Below are 12227 nucleotides of genomic sequence, written 5' to 3' on the forward strand. Positions count from 1 at the left end.
ATCCTCTGTCTTTGCTTGTATTATTTTCCTGTAACTTTTCTTCCTTACATAATTTTTTCTCTTGTAAATCGTGTGAGCTTACCCTCTTTCACTGAACATAATGTATTCACGGATCTCAGTGCAAGCTAGAAGTAGCTTCACATATGATGACAAGATCATGATCATTGATTCTTTCCAATGTTTTCAGCATTACTTTTTAACTTGGACATTTGAAAGAAAAGACACTATGATGCAGAAAGGCTGATTGAATAATGATGGTGATTGTGGCAATTATTATTATTGTTGTTATTGTTATTTTTTCATATTCCCCAATCCCTACATTAGCTTGGTAGCATCAAGAACAGAAAATCCTCACTTGGTCCCCTTCTCTGTTCCCTCTTGGAAAAGTAGAACTGGAGGGGTGGTTTTCCAGCCCATTCTTATCATTATTGTAATTATTTACACATTATTATTATTGTTATTACTAATTATTATTATTATTACTATGGTAACTGGGTGTGTACATAGCAGTGGGTGAAAGTGTGGAAGCTCAAGAGGAATTTGTGGAAAGAGAGGTCACCATCGGTGAGGGGAAAGATGAGTATGTTTGATGGTGTAATAGTCCCGACAGTGCTAAGTTATGGGCCCCAAATACAAAAGAACAGAAGAGAGTGGATGTATTGGAGAGGTGTATTACTAGTACTACCCACATCCAACGACCAGGGAGGCATATTGTATTACTGGTTCTGCCCGCCCGAGCATTGGGAGGGTTAGTGACAGCTCCTTAGTGAGCCACCACTTTAGTGGTTGTCAAGTTGCACTCCTCTGACCCAGGTAGCTGTCTTTCTGGCTCACCCACACTTGGACTACTTGCATTCTATCCACAAACAAGCAGTCTCTCCTTGTTATACATAACAGTTGACAACACTTGACTCGCACAACTCATTCTTCTTAACTAGATTTTCAGGCCGTGCTAGCCCGGCCTTTTGACAAAATGGCAGGAACAGTAGATAAGTAGATTGCTTTGCGCAGTTCGGATATACTTATCACATTGTACACCAAGGATCCACTAGCAGTGGAAAGAAGAAATGTACATACACCAGCTTAAATCTGTGATCCACTTCCACCAGTAAGCTGACATCCACTTGCGCCAGTGAACAGCAGCAAATCACTCCTTCTAGTGATCTCTGAAGCTTGGGTACATTTACAATGGAGTTCTAGCAACAAATTGGCTTGAATTGCACCATTGTTACTCTTTTAAGGTAGAGTCCACTTTCTTGAATGCAATTCAAACAACTCCATTATACTGCGCTAAATCATACTTTATCAAGACGAGGGTGTCAGTATTTCACTTTGCATATTTAATATTCGTAGGTGTTTACGGTTTAAAGAACCATAAAAGGAGAGCCAGTTGTGTTAAGATCTTTCACTTTATAAAGTCCCTGTAGAAATAGATTAAAAGAGCACGGGGAGTTTCCGTAACGTTCCGTTTTCTATTATTAATTGCCATCACCATAAGGGAAAGGCAAAATACGCATATGACAGTCACACCCCTGTATAATCGTATTCATTTTGATGAGATACTGGAGTACATTGCAGTTTTGGTAAGATATTTAAGTACATTAAGACTTTATGTGGTATTAGATATAAGTACTGTCTCGAGTTGCTGGTTAGGAATCATAACTGGTTTAGCTCCCGGTCACTAGTTGACTAAGGGTAACACAGAGTAAACATTGGAACATCGTCCTTTTTTGTCTTATCGCAAATCGTGAGGAAGCTTTGGTTTTCGTCATTTTTCATCAGCAAAGGGTTTGTTTTATTATCTAGCGTAGTGGTGATATCAGGGAAACACTATATACCGGACATCCTTGAATTTCGAAAAACAGGATAAACTGGAATGGAGAAAAATGGTGGCTCCGCTGACTGGATGATGGCATATTCGTGAGGCGAAATAAAAAGTGAACCAGCCTAGATTGTAGCGTATCCCAGAGACTTGGTCATGGATACAAGAGACAGCTAGCTAGCTTCCTTGCCTCATCCTAAGTTAGGTCATTCGTGATATTTGAAATTAAATACCCACACACAAGCCTTGGGTAGGGGATACCAAACATCACATTGGTGCTTAGGGGTACGAATTACTCTACCGGGAAACTGTTATTATCAGGTAATTGGTAGTTCTCTAACGGCGCAGCGATTTCCAAGTCATTGGTGTCAAGGTTGATTCTGTCACGATGAATTCGATAGATTTCAGTAGATCTTTTCCATCAGTAGCAATCTGTACAGTAAATTAGATTGCGTTAGAAAAGGTTTTTTGTATTAGTAGTATTCTTGCTCTTGTAAAACTTATATATATATATATATATATATATATATATATATATATATATATATATATATATATATATATATATATATATGCTAGTAGAGAGATTTTCAATCAGATTCTAACACTTAACTGTAGGCATTCGCGTAGCTGGGTAGTCATAGAGACTAATATGTTGGCGTCGAATTAAGTTAGGTTAAGGACCCAGTGTGTCTAACCAGAGGCAAGTTAGGTAGGGAGCCAGTGTGTCTAGCAAGAGGTAAGTTAGGTGAGGAGCCACTGTGTCTAGCCAGAGGTAAGTTAGGTATGCATAGTATACATAGCCAGAGGTAAGTTACGTAAGGACCCGTTATACATATCCTGAGGTAAGTTCCGTTAACCCAATATACATAGCTTGTGGGTAGTTAGATAGGGAATTAATGTGTAGCAATAAGCCTTGCTCAAAATAGATTAGGATTTTATGAATTTGGATATGAAGATCTTAATTTACAGTTTCCAGTAAGCGTACATTAAATGTCATTAGGAAAAGATTTTTTTTCATTACTTAAGTATCTAATTTTGTAAGTGAAAGTTATTCATTTCATAGTATGTTCCGAACAGAATTTCGTCACAATTTAATCAAAAGCATTTTATGTTATCACTTAACATGAAAAAAACTTCGTCTCATTTCCTGATTTTACTGTATTTGCAGGACGATAGGCAGTGTGCACAACTTACTGTTTCTTTGTATGATAATATGATATTTAGGATTAAATGGCATGTAAAGGTTGATCATATATCAAGATTAAAGGACATTATAGAGTTTGGTTTTGGACTTTTTTTTCCGTTAGCATGGCAGGCATACACTAGATATTTTCATAGTACGCCATATCTATGGGATAGGTGCAGAATTAGAGGGAAAGATAAGAATTTTGGACATATTAAAATCCTGTCACTTAGGAAGCGTAATGACTGAATGGTAAATGACAAGGTTGTCGGGAAATCTACCACTTATGAGTGATGTGAAGTTTGATATATATATATATATATATATATATATATATATATATATATATATATATATATATTGTGGCGTTCTTACCCTGTTGCAGATATGTCTTGATTGTTTATTGCTGAGGTTGGAAACAAAATCATAATCCAGTGTTGATTCATTGGTGAGGTATGTTGATAGAATTCATTCATTATGATAATGATTTAAAGCTGATTTATCATTTTTATTGTAATACGTTTTGGTTAGGAGGGCAGTGGAGGCAAAGACGTCACGGTAACCTGAAGTTGGGTAGAATGAAAGGCACCAAGACGAGTTGCTGCCGGCTCAAGGACGACATGGCTATCCATCGCAGGGATGAGTTGACGGTGGAAGGGACATCTTGTGTGTTGACATAAAGCAGGTAGAACGTAAACGCTCATTCATCTTCATGTATTCTGCTGTTCAAATACTCTTCCGTATAACTTGTATGTTGATATGTCTTGTTCGTATTGTTGTGTGGGGTATGTGGATGACTTGGGTAGTATTCAAGATTGTTAGTAAGGGCTTAATTAAGGTATGACGGGGACTTGTTCCACTCATAACATTACATATATGATCCTTCGCTGTTATGTAGAGTGCAGAGCGAGGTCTGAAGAGAGTCTTTTGACATAAATAACTGTATAATGAAAATGAAAAAAAAAAATATCAATATAAATTCAAGAGATGAAACATATTAAAACTTGTGGATTATTATATTTTTTTTCAAAGAACTCACTGTGGGAATCTGACGTCTCCAACTCTGGACTGGTCTGGTCTTGAATCACTCGATGAAGAGTCACTTGTACAAATTCGCGTCCCGACAGGAGAATTCTTTCCTTCACATGGTGATTGCATCTCCATTGGGGTGAGGAGAGTCGTGATAGGTTAAGACGTACGCACTGCTCGATAGAAAATGAAGTATGATTCCGTGATGAACAAGGTAAGGGTATGAGAGAGGTAGCGGCAGCCAGGTGACATTTGAGTAGTTCAACCTTACATAACATACTCCTCAACATTAGAACAGATAACACAATTTATGTTCGTATAATGTGTAGATATCCCTTTTTAAACGTATTGTTGATGGTAAAATGTGTGAATAATCGTGAGGTTGTGGCTATTTGCAAATTCCACCAAATCAGGTCAACACATGCAAAGCGAAACTCCTGGAGATTTCAACACTTATACCTGAGGACCATTGTGATGATTTTATGGGGAATATACACGAACGTCTTTGACACTATTACTGTGGGCAAGCTATGGATGCGGTCAGTACATAAGTGTTTGATGAGCTACTTGATTGTACAGAAAATTAAGGTAAGGGGCCTCAAGGGTGTACAATTCTCTCCCCTTATTGCACAAGTAGGTAATTACATTCATACGCAAACATATATTGTCACAAATACACTTACAAATAATAGACACGCATCCTTGCAACAATAGGCAAGCAAACACAAGAATTCATAAGCAGACAAACAAGTCATTAACACACACGGTGTATTGGTTAGCGTAACTCCATGAGTCAGCGCGGGCCGGCCGGGGTCGAACCCACATAGGTTCGAGCGTTGGGCTTGGCAGTCGGCTCACACTGAACCCAGGTGTTCCTCCTCCCTTCGGAGGCTGGTCGATTTAAGGTACCTGTCTATGGCTGGGATCTTGTATGTGTGACACAAACACAAGACTAACGTCCTTAAATTTAGGATCCAAGCGTGTAAACAATTTTAAGCACTAACGAACCAAATATCAGATAACGGAAAAGCAGACAGAGGCTTAAGTAGGAAGGATAAGCAGATGGAATTCCACTTGAGCAGGTGGAGAAATATTTAAGGATAAAGAGACGGTGATATTAGCGGTAGACGAGAGACCGAGCTTACCACTAGGTGGAGATACCTGACACAGAAACAAGTTGATGCATAAGAACTGTTAAGGTTTGGGCCCCGCGTGGCAGAGATCATGGACGCAAGCAGCATGAACAGGATCCCGCTCCCGCCCTCTCTCTCTCTCTCTCTCTCTCTCTCTCTCTCTCTCTCTCTCTCTCTCTCTCTCTATATATATATATATATATATATATATATATATATATATATATATATACACACACTGGTATAGGCGCGCTGTTTTAGCACTGCTCTTATACAGGGCCATCAGTATCACTGTAGCCAGTAGGTTACTCCAAATACTCATCAGTTAATCGAGATGGCGCGTCCTTTTAAGCTGTGAATATCCCCATAGGCCAGGTTGCGATCGCTGGGCACACCAGCGAGGTGTGTGTGTGTGTGTGTGTGTGTGCTGGTTGTCAGGAGTGCTGGCGGTTGGGTTGCGGTGGTCAAGGCCCTCTTGAACAGGATTCCTATCCTGTCCTTCCACTTTCATCCCCAGCTGATGTATGTATGTATGTATGTACATATTATTTTTTTGTTCTTCCCAGAGGAACTAGAGAACGCACCGAAAATGTTGAATATGTATCTTTTTTTCTTGAAGGAGATGATACGAGGGAATGCACAGAAAATAATACAATGGTGAACTAGAGAATGTTCAGAAAAATTATTCAACTTTTGCCTTCACTGGAACCAGACGAACCACAGAATGTAAAGGAAATTCAATGTATTTTATCGTTAACAAACCTAACCTAACCTAACCTAATTTCACACTGGATAAGTTTAGATCTGATTGGTTGCTTTTAGGAGGTTGAGTATCGCTAGGTTTACATGTATAAAGGTTTGTGCAGTTTCGCCTTGTATGAACCTACCCAAACTTTGGTTCGGTTTGTTTAAATTCTTCTGGTTACATGATATTATCTGGTTCGGTTATATCTATGACTCAGGGTAAGTTGGATTAGATTGGGTAATGTATGAATACAGCGCTTGCCTGTCAGCCTGACCCAGATCTTCCTGTCGAGAAATTACGTTTCCTGATCTTCTGTCACCCTCCTCCCCCACCTGCCTCGACCCTTCGAGCCAGCCAGTATGTCGTCACCACACCACCGTCTTGCTCCAGCAGCCTCGCTCAACACAAAGTATTTTCCTGGCCCCGTACCCGCTAGTGTCGGGGGCGGGTCACTCACTGTTGGCGCGTAAAATGTCAGCCCGGCCCTTTTCCACCCTCACTACCAGCATAATGCACGAAATTCATATTACGTATCTGCCTTGGGGAACAAACAGGTCACGACGCTTAGTAGCCGCACCCTAGTAAGGTGTACCCTTCCTGCTGATTACTGTCTCTCTTTGTCTTCACACACACACACACACACACACACACACACACACACACATATATATATATATATATATATATATATATATATATATATATATATATATATATATATCTTTTCTTTCATACTATTCGCCATTTCCCGCATCAGCGAGGCAATGTTAAGAACAGAGGACTAGGCCTTTGAGGGAAATCCTCACCTAGCCCCCTTCTCTGTTCCTCCTTTTGGAGAATTAAAAAAAAAAATGAGAGGGGAGGATTTCCAGCCACCCGCTCCCTCCCCTTTTAGTCGCCATCTACGACGCGCAGGGAATACGTGGGAAGTACTCTTTCTCCCCTATCCCCAGGGATGATATATATATATATATATATATATATATATATATATATATATATATATATATATATATATATATATATATATATATATATATATGATAAGAGTATTAAGAAAAGTTACGTTGTAAAAGTCTATTTAGATTTAGATAAAGGTAAATTCGTAAGTTCTGACGTGAGACAATGTTGTAGACGCCGCCACGCCCAGTGGAATTTAAAACAACTCACTTTTACCCGTACGACTAAGGACATGGTACGTGGAGACTAGGTTTAGGGACGACTAGACGAAGAACATCGTACGTTCAGACCAGGATAAGAGAGGAGGCGCAACACGGCTGTGAAAAAAACAAACTTCTCGTAACCTACATATGATAATCACGTATGTACGTGCGCGCTCTTATCTAAGCATATCAGTACTGACACAAGGTGCCTTAGAACAATTATGGTGTGTGATTGCCTCTCACCGGTAGTCAAGAGTGATTAGAGAGAGACACATGACCAAAACTTATTCATCTTGACGCTAAACGCTTAAGCAGAGAATTGAGGCATGACGCGGTAATCAGTCAGTGGCGGGCACCTTCTGCCGACTTGCCTTCCCCGCGGTGAACTATTTTTCCTGTGGTGAGCGCTACGCGCTGGGCTTGCCTAATGACAGAATCTCTTCATAGGTATAGTTCGAGAGATGGAGCCCCCTCGACTGTAGACCAATGCTTTTACAGATGATTATATATGAATATGTAATTGGGGAAATTGACGTAAATATGATTAATCTCTGTAATCCGTTTTAATATGTATATATATTTTACTTTTCATCCGTCATATTGGATGCCAAGCGTAAAGACTAATTACAGCGTGTAATGAAATACACATGGAGCGGGTTTTACACTTAAGGGAACACAACGTGTTTCAATCTTATTATATCGTACATTTAAGTATGTTGTTTGTATGTACAAGTGTAGTTAAGGTTAATTAAGGTTAAGTGTTACAATCTGCGATCGTATGGTATTGTGATCAGGGTGATGCACAACAAGGTTCATATCCTCACCAGTTATTATTCATGTTTACAGCAGTGACAAGGTTCAGTATGTGTTGCCAAGTGTATATTGTTTGTTGTTTGTTTGGTAACTTGTATTAATCACCCTCGATATCCCCGCAGTTTTGGATCAACTTTTTTATTCTGTTTAAGTACGTTGATTTCAGATGGTGGTCTGATGAACATGTATTAAGTGTGGTTGTGGTGTGATGGAGTTTAGGTGGTATGGTGGAAGTGTGGTGGAGGCTCGGGGTAGGCTCGGGTGGTATTGTGGTGGAGGATAGAGGGCATGGTGAAGGTGCGACGGTTTAGTGGAACCTTGAACGATGTATTGGAGGCACAGTGGTATGGTGGAGGAGTGTTGGTGGAGTGGTGGTGGTGGTGGTGGAGATGACCCCGGGTGAAGATGACTCGGGGAGTCGGGGAATCAGTTGCGTGCGGGCAGTGCTTAGGTGCAGACGTGCCATTACAGCCAGTGACCAAGTCTCCCCCAACGAGGTTTAGACTACGCTCTGGTCCGTGTGGGGGTGAGGCAGGCACGAGTGTAGCGGGGAAATACATCGAGACATCCACTCCCATCAGTGACTCTCTCTCCCCCTGGTTGTGTATGTCTCGCCCACAACCGCTTGTTTATTGTGGTTTGTGATGAGGTTGACGATGAGTAGTGACTGGCGTTGTGAGGACACCTTGGGAGCGGCCAAGACCTGAGCTGCCCCGCCCGGTCCACCTGTTCCCTGGTAAGAAATTCTCCAAGCGTGTGTTGGCTGTTCTGCGTCTCGCCAAGACTTTCTAAAATACGTCTTAACCATTACTTCCCACAGTGAGAGATGTAGCTCCAGCTCTATATTAAGAGTTCATACTTTGGGTATCTCGGTAAATAACAGTACACATAAGTAGATTAATCTTGGTCAGTGACCTTTGATAATATACGTATTACTGCTTGCCAAACATGACACATGACGCCCCATGACCTTAGCTGGTTAACCTCTCAAAAATAGAGCTAAGTCGCGATCGGTACTCGAGTGTAGGAGAAATAATGAAGTGTGAAGTTATATATTTGTAAAGATTATTTAGTTATTGCGGCAAAATTCCCCTCAAGAGAATGAGTGCGTGTTCACACTGTGATGCATCACCAGGAGTTACCTGGTACCAAAATATTGGTGCTGTTATTTCCACGTGTGGCTGAGATTTCAGTGAACAGTTTCTCCAACATGAGTTAGTAACAGTGTAGGATACGCGGTGGCTTCATCTCACCATGAGAGCTATTGCGGTAATAGCTGTGGTATTGTGGTGATAGCTGTGGTATTGTGGTGATAGCTGTGGTATTGTGGTGATAGCTGTGGTATTGTGGTGTAAGCGGTAATGGTGTATGATGGTAGTGACTGGTGATCATAATGGTTGTTGTGGGTAGTGTTGTGGTGTACATTATCACAATTCTCTGACGGTTTTTGCCTGCTGGTGGAGGTCGTGGCTGTATTAATAATGGCTTTACACAGGAATATAAATGAGTCACCACTGGTTCCTCTCAAGGCCTACAATGATGAGAAGAGATTGTAGTGATGATAGATTTGAATAAAAACAGTAAAACATCTCAGGAGAAATATATGCAAACTTTTATTTTTTGTACAAAGAAGGCGCAAATAACTTCATTAGCGCCTTGAAACATTCATGGTTTTTTGGCTTCAACTACTGGTGATGGATCGTTTTATATGTTGATAATTATGTTGGAAAGGTATATTGCCTTACTTGACGGAACACAGTTACCCACGAGATGGTAATTAGTACTGTATGAGAAGGCAGAATGATCCGGTCCACACGAAAGAAGCACCGAAGCTTTTGTATATATGAGTTCGTTCTTCTATCAAATCCCCTCATAACCTTTTATTTCCTATGCTGAGATAACGTCCTTTTTGCATGGCATCTCCAGCATTTGTCTCGCAGTCCGGGGAATCATCCAAGTGGTGGTTAGTCATATTTTTCCCCAGTGGGAGGAACAGTACTGAACACGGTGTTCAAGGTGGTGACGTCTCAGTCTATAATCGCAGTGGCTGTGGTCATACGGTGGTGGAGGGTAGTGTTGGTGATGGTGTTGGAGACAATGTTGGTGCTAATGGCCACACCAGAGCTGGTGGTGGTGGTGGTGGTGTTTCTGCTGCTTATTGTGGTGATTTTGTGGTCAGTGTGTGGTGGTCAGGTGTGGTGGTAGTGGTAGTAGTACCTCGTGGGGTGGGGTTGTTGTTGTTGTTGTTGTTGTTGTGGGGTAGGGTTCCCTCTGGGGTGAATGAACACAACCCCGCCGCCTCTTCTGGACGCCGCCAGCCTGGTGGAGCTTCTCTGTCCTGCTCGTCCACTCAGTATGGTCAACGTTCCCTCATACCGGCATATGATTTTCCTCCATAACCTCGCTGGTGGCGAGGTGCAGTTGTCGGATGCCGCCACGGGGTGAATTTTCCTGTTTATTTCCATGTTTACATGCCTGGCGAGACGTAGTCATTACTTCGGAATGCAGCTACGTGTGTGTGTGTGTGTGTGTGTGTGTGTGTGGTAGACGGTGAGTACACCATACACCTTTCGCAGCGTTCAGCACACCACACTACACCCCCACCACGTCCTCACTGTAACCAAGATACCCCCTGTGGTATAACGCTGTATCTCACTGTACCACTGGTACAGCACTGCTGCTCCCTTCTCTCAGTCACTGTACCGTGCCCATCCCTACAGCGCTGTAACCCTGCACACCGCCGCTGTAACACTACCCCGTCACGCTCATATTGTCACACGGTAACGCACAGCAACACTTACTGTAACATTGGTTACAGGGATTTTCATACGCGGCTCCACAGAATACATTTTTTTTTTATTGAAACTCTTGTTATCGTTCAAGGAAACATTATGGCATCTCCGTCACTCTTGATATATAAACGTAAGACTTTGAGCTCGAGGTTGGCTGGTGGGTGTGGGAGAAGTGCGGACGCGGGTTTTTGAATTCTGCCCGAGAAAGAAAAGGAAGAAATGAATGGAGAGATGGTCAGGGTTGCAGGAAATGATCAGACACGTTACTTTCAGAATTCCTCGACCAAGAATGGATGGAGAAAAAAAAACCTGACCAAAACTCGCTTCCACCCAAGCTTGAACTTACGTGACCCCTTCTAAAACCTAAACCCCAAACCCAAGTGCATCTCCAAGTCACACACACACACACCACCACCACCTAAGCCTATGTTTTTTTTTTTTTTTCAACATCCCACCTAAACCCGAGCCCACACCTACCTTCTCTCAAACCCGAACCCTCACGACGTTTTCTTGAACCCCACCAGATTAAACCCACGCCTCCTTTTTCCAAAACCCCACCAACCTAAACCTGAAACCCCCACCTCCCCTCACCCGTCTTAACCTAGTGGGGGGTAAACCAAAGCCTATAATACTCTCGGCGTGTTTAGAAAGTGTACAGAACCAGTTGAGAAGTACGTAGACTTTATAAGACTCAATAATGGTGGTGATGAATATGAAGCCAGATATTTCCATGAAGGAATATGTGTGTCGGGCGTCGCCTCCATGATCGCCCTGGCCTCTTTTTGCCTTCCCACGTCCATACATAATCGTGTGTGTGTGTGTGTCTGTCATAACCACCCTCGCCCTTTCTCGCTCCAGCGAACAGCGCCCGGGTGGTGGGGTGAGGGGACTTCGACCTCCCAACATTTAAATACTCAATATTTTCGTCCCGTCAAGATACTTGAGTCAGGTGTTCTGTTTCTTCCCTTTCACTGCCGCTTGAATATTATTTTTTTCTTCGTTGCTGAGGCCACGGACAAGCTGAAGACGCCTAGATGTGAGAGTCTTAGAAGAAATAGATCGTGGGAGAGGAAATGGCGTGGATGGATGACAAAGACGCGTATTTTAGCAACCTACAAGTAATTTTCTAAAGCCAATGGAGTTTTTGGAATCTTTTTAACTGCCTTTTTTATCATTTTCTTTGAGGTCTCCCAAATTTGCATGCGTCAAAGTGCTAATTCCGAGTTTTTTTTCATCACTCATAATTTGAAGCCAGACGAAACCAATTCACCGAAGCGAAGATCGCCACATATAACTGACCAAGAGGACGCAATGTTTTGCGATGTGGCACTACAGGAGGCGAGGCACGCTGTAGATGGGCTGGCTGAACCCCGGAGTTATAAGGTCTTGGATGCTGTGTGTGTGTGTGGAGTGGAGTGGGAGTGTGTGGAAACACAGGCTTCCACGTGTGAGGAGTAAGATGAGGGAGTGTGTGTTTGACGGTTTGAGGACCTCTTGTGGTGTGGTGTGAGTGAGAAATGATTAGGATGAGAGAGAGAGAGAGA

The 12227-nt window shown here is 42.1% G+C and overlaps 1 protein-coding gene across 5 annotated transcripts in view; it reads left to right on the plus strand.

The window, feature by feature from the left end:
- Window positions 1-8311: 8311 nt before the first annotated feature.
- Window positions 8312-12227, plus strand: part of LOC139764808 (adhesion G protein-coupled receptor L3-like) — a 39845-nt gene continuing 35929 nt past the window's right edge. For all 5 annotated transcript variants that reach the window (XR_011716475.1, XR_011716474.1, XM_071691748.1 and 2 more), the window contains exon 1: window positions 8312-8627. The gene's annotated coding sequence lies outside the window, so the exon portion shown is untranslated. The remainder of the gene's footprint in view (window positions 8628-12227) is intronic.

Source organism: Panulirus ornatus, chromosome 51 (genome assembly GCF_036320965.1).
Source record: "Panulirus ornatus isolate Po-2019 chromosome 51, ASM3632096v1, whole genome shotgun sequence".
NCBI classification, from domain to species: domain Eukaryota; kingdom Metazoa; phylum Arthropoda; class Malacostraca; order Decapoda; family Palinuridae; genus Panulirus; species Panulirus ornatus.